Source organism: Ursus maritimus, unplaced genomic scaffold (genome assembly GCF_017311325.1).
Source record: "Ursus maritimus isolate PB19 unplaced genomic scaffold, ASM1731132v1 scaffold_36, whole genome shotgun sequence".
NCBI classification, from domain to species: Eukaryota; Metazoa; Chordata; class Mammalia; order Carnivora; family Ursidae; genus Ursus; species Ursus maritimus.
In genome coordinates, this window is record NW_024426230.1 from 2,613,325 (window position 1) to 2,621,003 (window position 7,679).

Sequence of the window (7,679 nt, forward strand, 5' to 3'; positions counted from 1 at the left end):
TGCCCCTAAAATTATCTGATTTCTGGGGTGCCTGGTTGGCTCAATTAGTTAAGCTGGCTTAATGTCAGCTAAGGTCTTGATCTCAGCTCAGGTCTTAATCTCAGGGTCATGAGTTCAAGCCCCATATTGGGCTCCATGCTGGGTGTGGAACCTACTTAATAAAAATGATCTGGTTTCTCATCATTCATTGGTAATCATCTTTAGTGCCTTGAAGTGTGATCTAACATATTTTTCTCTCACGTATATCTGCATTTTTTTAAATTAAAAGAGGATTATGCTAAACATAAGGCTATGACCCGCATAACAATTGAAGTGAATTTCACATAACCCACAACTCATGAAAGTGTACAATCCAGTGGTATTTAGTACATTCCAAATGTTGTAGGACTACCACCTCTTTCTACTTACAATTTTTTTTCATCACCCCAGGACATCCATCTATCCCATCCACAACTTAATGGGTACATAATAACTTTCCATTCTCCCTTTAGGACCAAGCCTGCCTGGTCCATTGGCAACCACTAATCTTTCTGTCTCCATAGATTTGCATATTCTGAATATTTCATATAAAAGGATCATGCAATATGTGACCTGTTGTGTCTGGCTTCTTTACAGGGGTTCCTATTTCTGCACAACCTCATTAATACTTGTTAGTTTTCATTTTTTTATTATAGCCATCCTAGTGTGTAGAGTGGTATCTTGTGGTTTTGGTTTACATTTCCTTCATGACTAATTATGTTTAGCATCTTTACCTCTGTTTGCTGGTCATTTGTATATCTTCCTTGGAGGACTGTCAATTCAAGTTCTTCACCCATTTCTTAATTGAGTTGTTTGTCTTTTTTTTTTTTTAAGATTTTATTTCTTTATTTGAGAGAGTAAGAGAAAGAGAGAGAAAGAACGAGCTGGGGAGGGGCAAAGAAGCAGGCTCCCCACTGAGCAGGGAGCCTGATGTGGGACTCGATCCCAGGATGCTGGGATCATGACCTGAGTCGAAGGCAGATGCTTAACTGACTGAGCCACCCAGGTGTCCTACTTGCTTGTCTTTTTGTGGTTGAGTTGTAAGAGTTCTTTGTATATTCTAGATACTATACTCCTATCAGATATATAATTTGCAAATATTTTCTCCCATTCTGTAGATTGTATTTTCACTTTCTTGATACTATTCTTTAGTGTACAAGTTTTAAATATTTATGAAATCCAATATATCTATTTTATCTTTTGTTGTTTGTGCTTTTGGTGTCAAATGTAAGAATCCAGTGTCAGATCAGAGGTCATGAAGATTTACCCTCTGTTTTCTTCTAAGAGTTTTATGGTTTAGCTCTTACATTTAGGCTGTTGATCCATTTTGAATGGATTATTGTGTATGGTGTGAGGTAGGGGTTCAACTATATTCTTTTCATGTAGTTATCTGGTTGTTCCAGCAACATTCATTGAAGATATCATTTTTTCTCCACCAAATGGTCTTGGCACCCTTGTCAAAAAATCAATTGGCCATAGACTTTTGGGTTTATTTCTGGGCTCTCAATTTTATCCCTTTCATCTATATGTCTATCCTTATGCTGGTACCACACTAGTTTTGATTGCTGTAGCTTCATAGTAAGTTCTGAAACCAAGAAGTGTGAGTCCTCCCACTTAGTTTTTCTTTTTTAATGTTGTTTTAGCTATTTGGGGCCCTTTGCAATTCCATATGAGTTCTAGAATTGGCTCTTCCATTTCAGCAGAAAAGGTCACTGGAATTTTGACAATGATTTCTTTGACTCTGTAGATGACTTTGGGGAGTATTGCCATCTTAACAATGTATGCCTTCCAATCCGTGAACATGGGATGTTTTTCCATTTAAGTAGTTCTTCTTTAACTACTTTCAACAACACTTTGTAGTTTTCGGTGTATAATTTGTTCACCTGCTTGGTTAAATTAACTTTAGTCCTAGGTATTTTATTCTTTTGGATTCTATTGTAAATGGAACTGTTTGTAAAACTTCCTTAGGGATTGTTCATTGCTGGTGTATAGAAACAATTTATTCTTCTTTCTCAAGATTTGTTAGGTTAGGTCTCAATGAACATGTTGGCACTGAACTTTAAAATACAATAGCACTGGGGCGCCTGGGTGGCTCAGTTGATTAAGTGACCAACTTTGGATTTTGGCTCAGGTCATGATCTCAGGGTCCTGAGATTGAGCCCGGTGCCAGGTTCTGTGCTCAGTGGGGAGTCTGTTTGAGATTTTCTTTCCCTCTTCCTCTGCCTCTGCCCCTCCCCCTACTCTTTCTCTCTCTCTCTCTCAAATAAATAAAAAGATCTAAAAAAAAAAAATACAATACCTCTTACAACTGCTCAAGAAAAGAGAAATACTGTGATATAAATTTCTCAAAACATGTACAGGACTTACCTTCTGTTTAAGAAGAACATAGCTGAATTGTTTTTGCATTCTTCAAATATCAATATTATGATGATGGAGAACACTTTAGTGGTTGCCAGTTGTCAGGGATGCGAGGGTGAGGGAGGCAGGTGGGTGTAGCTATCAAAGTGCAACAGGAGGAATCGTTGTGATGATAGAACTGTTCTGTGCTTTGCCTGAATCAATGTTATGTATCAATAGCCCAGTTATGATATTGTACTACAGTTGTGCAAGATGTTACCATTGGCTAAACCAGATAAAGTGTCTATGAGATATTGATGTATTATATATATTTTTTTATTTTTTATTTTTTATTTATTATTTATTTATTTATTCGATAGAGATAGAGACAGCCAGCGGGCTCGATCCCATAACGCTGGGATCACACCCTGAGCCGAAGGCAGACGCTTAACCGCTGTGCCACCCAGGCGCCCCTGCTGTATTATATTGTACAACTACATGTGAATCCACAATTACCCCAACATAAAAAGATTGTTTATTACAAATTTTAAAAATACAAAAAAGAAACAACTGATCTTATACCCTGCGATTTGTTGAGTTCATTTTATTGACTTCTATTCAGCTCAACCCCCACCCCATGTTGTTATTGTCACAAATTATACCTCTATACATGTATGCCCGTTAACATAGCAGGGATCTGATTCCAAAGTCTGTGATCTTATCCACAGCTCTACAAATGTCCTCATATATGTGGATATATGTACATATGCATTTATATGTGCTTTCAGTCCCCTGGTGGTCTAGTGCCCGGGATATATTTATACGTGCTGGTGTATATTTTTGTGTATGTATAAGCTGTATGTTTTTGTTTGGATCCCTTCATTTTTTTCTTTCTGGGCATGATTTTGGTACGTTTTTGTTTCGGGAGGATTTTCAGCATTCAAACTGAGCTGTGTAAGTCAACCCTTTTACCCTCATTATGAAAGTGGTCACGATCACTAAGATATTCTGCTACAGAGATCTTTGTGGGCAACCAGATGTGAGAAGACACGACTCTGAGGGTGATGGGAACCCAGAGGCAGATATTTCCTCTATGTGCAAATGCGTATGGTATTAGTGGTGTGTGTTATTTGGTTGAAGAATAGTCATCCACAATTGTGACTGACGTTAACCCCAAAGCAGCTTCCCCGATTGGCGTCAAGACCTGGGAGGGGGTGGCTGCTGGGCATGCCTGGCTAGACTGACCCAGCACAGGGTCCAGAAAGAGTCTCATACCACTTGTGTGGTCTCCCAGCTAAGAGCTGAATGACTTTGAAGGGTCACTGTGGGCTTGGAAACTCAGTGAGTGGCGGTGACCATGATGGTCTGAGGTTTGGAGGCTGTTCTCCATTTTTCTGACCCCATGGGAGCCTCTCTAATCTGATTTAAAGCAGATAAGGAAAATGTGGTATGTCTTCCATGTCAGAGTTTATATTGAACTTTCTACCCCATAGGGTACCCTAAACGTAAACCATGAAGAAATGGCTGCCCTGGTTACATTTTTTCCTTCCTACATCTCTCCTGCATCCGGAGGTAGGTCTCCATTGACACCAGAACTAGAAACTTCAATCCTAGGGTCAAATGTGATCACACAGGTGCAAGCTGCAAGTTGTAAGACCAATGCATATTAACCTTGAACAAGATGATTTTCATTTGGGTGGATTTCCCACACAGATTCAGGCCAATCTGACCAACCTGAACAAGGAAGGAGACTTGGGGAAATTCTGGTGAATGTCTTTTGGCCTTAAGTTTCATGAGGGCATGGACAGTGCCTGCCATGCTCCCTTCTGAGCCTCCAGTGCCTGGCACATAACAGGTGCTCAGTATCTGATACCTGCTGGTTGATAGCCAAAGTAGTGCTGTCTAGTTCCACTGCAGAGACTCTCTCTCTTGCTCCACAGGTGAGCAGCCAGGGTCTTAGATAGAAGCCAGGTTACCATGGGTGACTAAAAGGCAGGTGAAATGGGCCAAAGCTGTGAGGGAATGTTGTGGAAAAGACTCAAGCAGGTCATAACATGGCAAGGCTTTGTGAGGAGGTGGTGAGGGGTAGAAGAGAGAAAGACGCAGGAGACAGGGGAGAAGTGTGAGCAGAGGGCACAAGGCCGACTTGGCCCGTAGTTCCCACCCAGTGACTGTTGAATAAATAAAGGACAAATCAATCAGTGCATTTGAGAACCGGATATTTATTAAGGCCATGGCAGCCTCCAAGCAGGGAGGTCTGGACTCTTCCCCAAGGACAATGGTCAGTCACAGAGGGGGCTTTGTGGAGTGCCTGCTTTCACTGATCTCTTTTTCCAGGGCAGGGAGCTCAGGACCTTGAAGACCTGGAGGTGGTCCATTTTTCATCCAAAGGAGACAATACCCTGGGCTGCGTTGTTGTATGCAAGGGGTCTCTGGAGCCTCCTGTGGGCGGAGAGAGGAAGGATTGAGCTGGCTTTCTCCTGGTCCTGCCCTCCCAGCTGCCCTGGGATGGATGGTCTCCGTTAAGGGGCTGTGTGGGGTATCAGGTGCAGTCCTGGGGCCCAGCCCTGGCCTTGAATGTTCTCCCAGCTTGATCCAGGCCTAGCGTCTGGCCACAGAGCTTTGTTGTAGCAATAATTCCAAAACAGATGCCTGGGCTCGTGTAGGCCGTGTTCTCACACAGCTCTGAGCCAGAACTTGGCTCTCCTGGGAGAATCCCTGGCTTGGGGCTGCAGACCCCTGGAAAAATGGCCACCATTTACTCACAAAAGGCACACCAGTGTAGCCACACTAGTGGCAGTCCTACTAAGGTGTCTGTCTCTATTTACTCCTCTCAGAGGTGCTGGCTTTTTCTGATGCATCTAGCCCAGGGGGTGTGATTTTCAAATGCACACTTCCAGATAAGGTGCTGTGTTAGTTTCCTATGGCCACTGCAACAAATGTTCACCTATTTGATGGCTTAAAACGATGGACATATATTCTCTCACAGTTCTGGAGACCCCAAGCCCAGAAACATCAATTTTGTGGGGCCGATGTCAAGGTGTCAGCCGGGTTGTGTCCCCTTTGGAAAGCCTAGGGGCATCTATTGCTTCCTTCTTCCAGTTTCAAGAGTACATTCCTTTGTTCATGTCCCCTTCTTCCATCTTCAAAATATATAAAAATATAATTAAAGGAGCTACAAATAAGTCAAGTTAGGAAAAAATGTCACATTATATTCACTACCTAGTTACAACCACCAATGATTTGGTGTATATTTTAATAGTTTTTTTCCTATGCAAATATATATACTTAGCAAAATGAAAAAGGGATAATGCCACACATAAGATTTCCCCCCAGTTTTATTGGGGTATAATTGACAGCACTATGTAAATTTAAGGTGAACAGCATAATGACTTGACTTACATATATTGTGAAATGATTACCAAAAATAAGTTTAGCTAACATACATTATCCGTCTAATGTGTTCTGTCTTGGTCTCTGTGGTACAGGGAGGTGCTTCGTGTTCTAGGATTTTCTCAGTGGCGTCTTGTCCATGAATAGTTACTGATTGTTCTTCTTGTGAGGGGAAGCCAAATCAAGAACAACTTCTGTCGCCATCTTGGTGACATCATTCTCTCACACATAAGATTTTGTAATCTGCTTTTGTCACTTAGTCATATGTGACTATCAGGAAATATTAATCATCATTTTATTCTATTTTGTCATTTGCATGTGACATATGAACTTATGACAATTTACTTACTGTTTCTCCTTTTTTTTTTTTTTTAAAGATTTTATTTATTTATTTGACAGAGAGACTGCAAGAGAGGGAACCCAAGCAGGGGGAGTGGGAGAGGGAGAAGCAGGCTTCCCGCTGAGCAGGGAGCCCGATGTGGGGCTTGATCCCAGGACCCTGGGATCATGACCTGAGCTGAAGGCAGATGCTTAACTGACTGAGCCACCCAGGCGCCCCTGTTTCTCCTTTTGTTTTATGCCAAGGTTTCTCTCAATCTTCTTTTTTTCTTTTTTGCTAGTATATACAACACAGTCATGAACAACCTTTATGTACGTGTCCCATTGTCCAAGGATGGATTAGCTTCTTCAAAGCTTAGTTGTATTTCTTAACTTTCTGTACACATTAGCAATTGCTATCTAAAAAGACTATACAAATTTATTTGATTTTTTAAAGAAGATTTTATTTATTTATTTATTTGAGAGAGAGAGCACAAGCAGAGGGGGGAGGGGCAGAAGAGAGGGAGACGCAGACTCCCTGCTGAAAAGGGCGCCTGATGCCGGGCTCAATCCCCAAACCCTGAGATCATGACCTGAGCCGAAGGCAGATGCTTAACCCACTGAATCATCCAACCGCCCCAGATTGTGCAAATTTATATATCAATATCAGGAAATCTCTAGGCAGTCCTGTACACCTATGCCTGTACTAAATATCGTCCGTCACTCTTCTGCATCCCTGCCATTCAGAAAGACTGAAGTGTTATCTTGATGTTTTAATGCTTTTCTTTTTTTGGGAGTGAGAGCATGCAAATAGCCAGTTAATGTTTCTAGCCTGGTTTTCTGTAGGGTTCCTAAAAATCCTATTTACGTTTATATCCTACTCCATCATGTCGATATACCCATAGTTAATCATTCCCCACTTTGTTATTTAGGCCAATTCAAATTTCTGGCAATATGAAATGAAACTGAGATGAACATCTTTATGCTCAAAGTTTATTGTTTATCGCAGCTTGTGTGTGTGCGTGTGCGTTTTGGGTTCTGTTTTTTAGGATATATTCCCAGTGGTAGAATGAGTATGTCGTAGCATATAAACATTCTGAAAAATGATATCGAAACACCGAACCGCTTCTCTTTGTTGCTGGGAAACCTACTAAGAAAGAAGACATCCTGGATCCTGGCTCGTCAAGTACTCCCTGGTTCTTGTCTGGCCACGGTCATTACCGCAGTGCAGTACCATTTCATCATGGTGTCTCTCATCCCTAGGGTCTCACCTTTACACCCCTACGTAGGGCCAGGGTGTCCATCAGGTGCTAGCAATTTAGGAGAACAAGAGGCTACACTCTCCTTAGGAGGTGGGTGGGGGATGTTCATTCCTTCTCCTGCTCCAGCCTTGGCCCCTTGTCTGCTGGGTCAGAACATCTCCCTCAGCTGGTTTCTCAGGTCTTCCCCTTTCCTTTTTCCATTGTTCTCTGGCCTATCACGCAGTGAACTGTTGGATGCCTCTACATTCCTCTAAGTGCCACAAGATTCCCCTAAATGTAGAAAAGGGGAGTTTAAAAATTCAGGAAGAGAATATGAGGAAAGAGTTTACACACCAGATTGGATTAACTTTT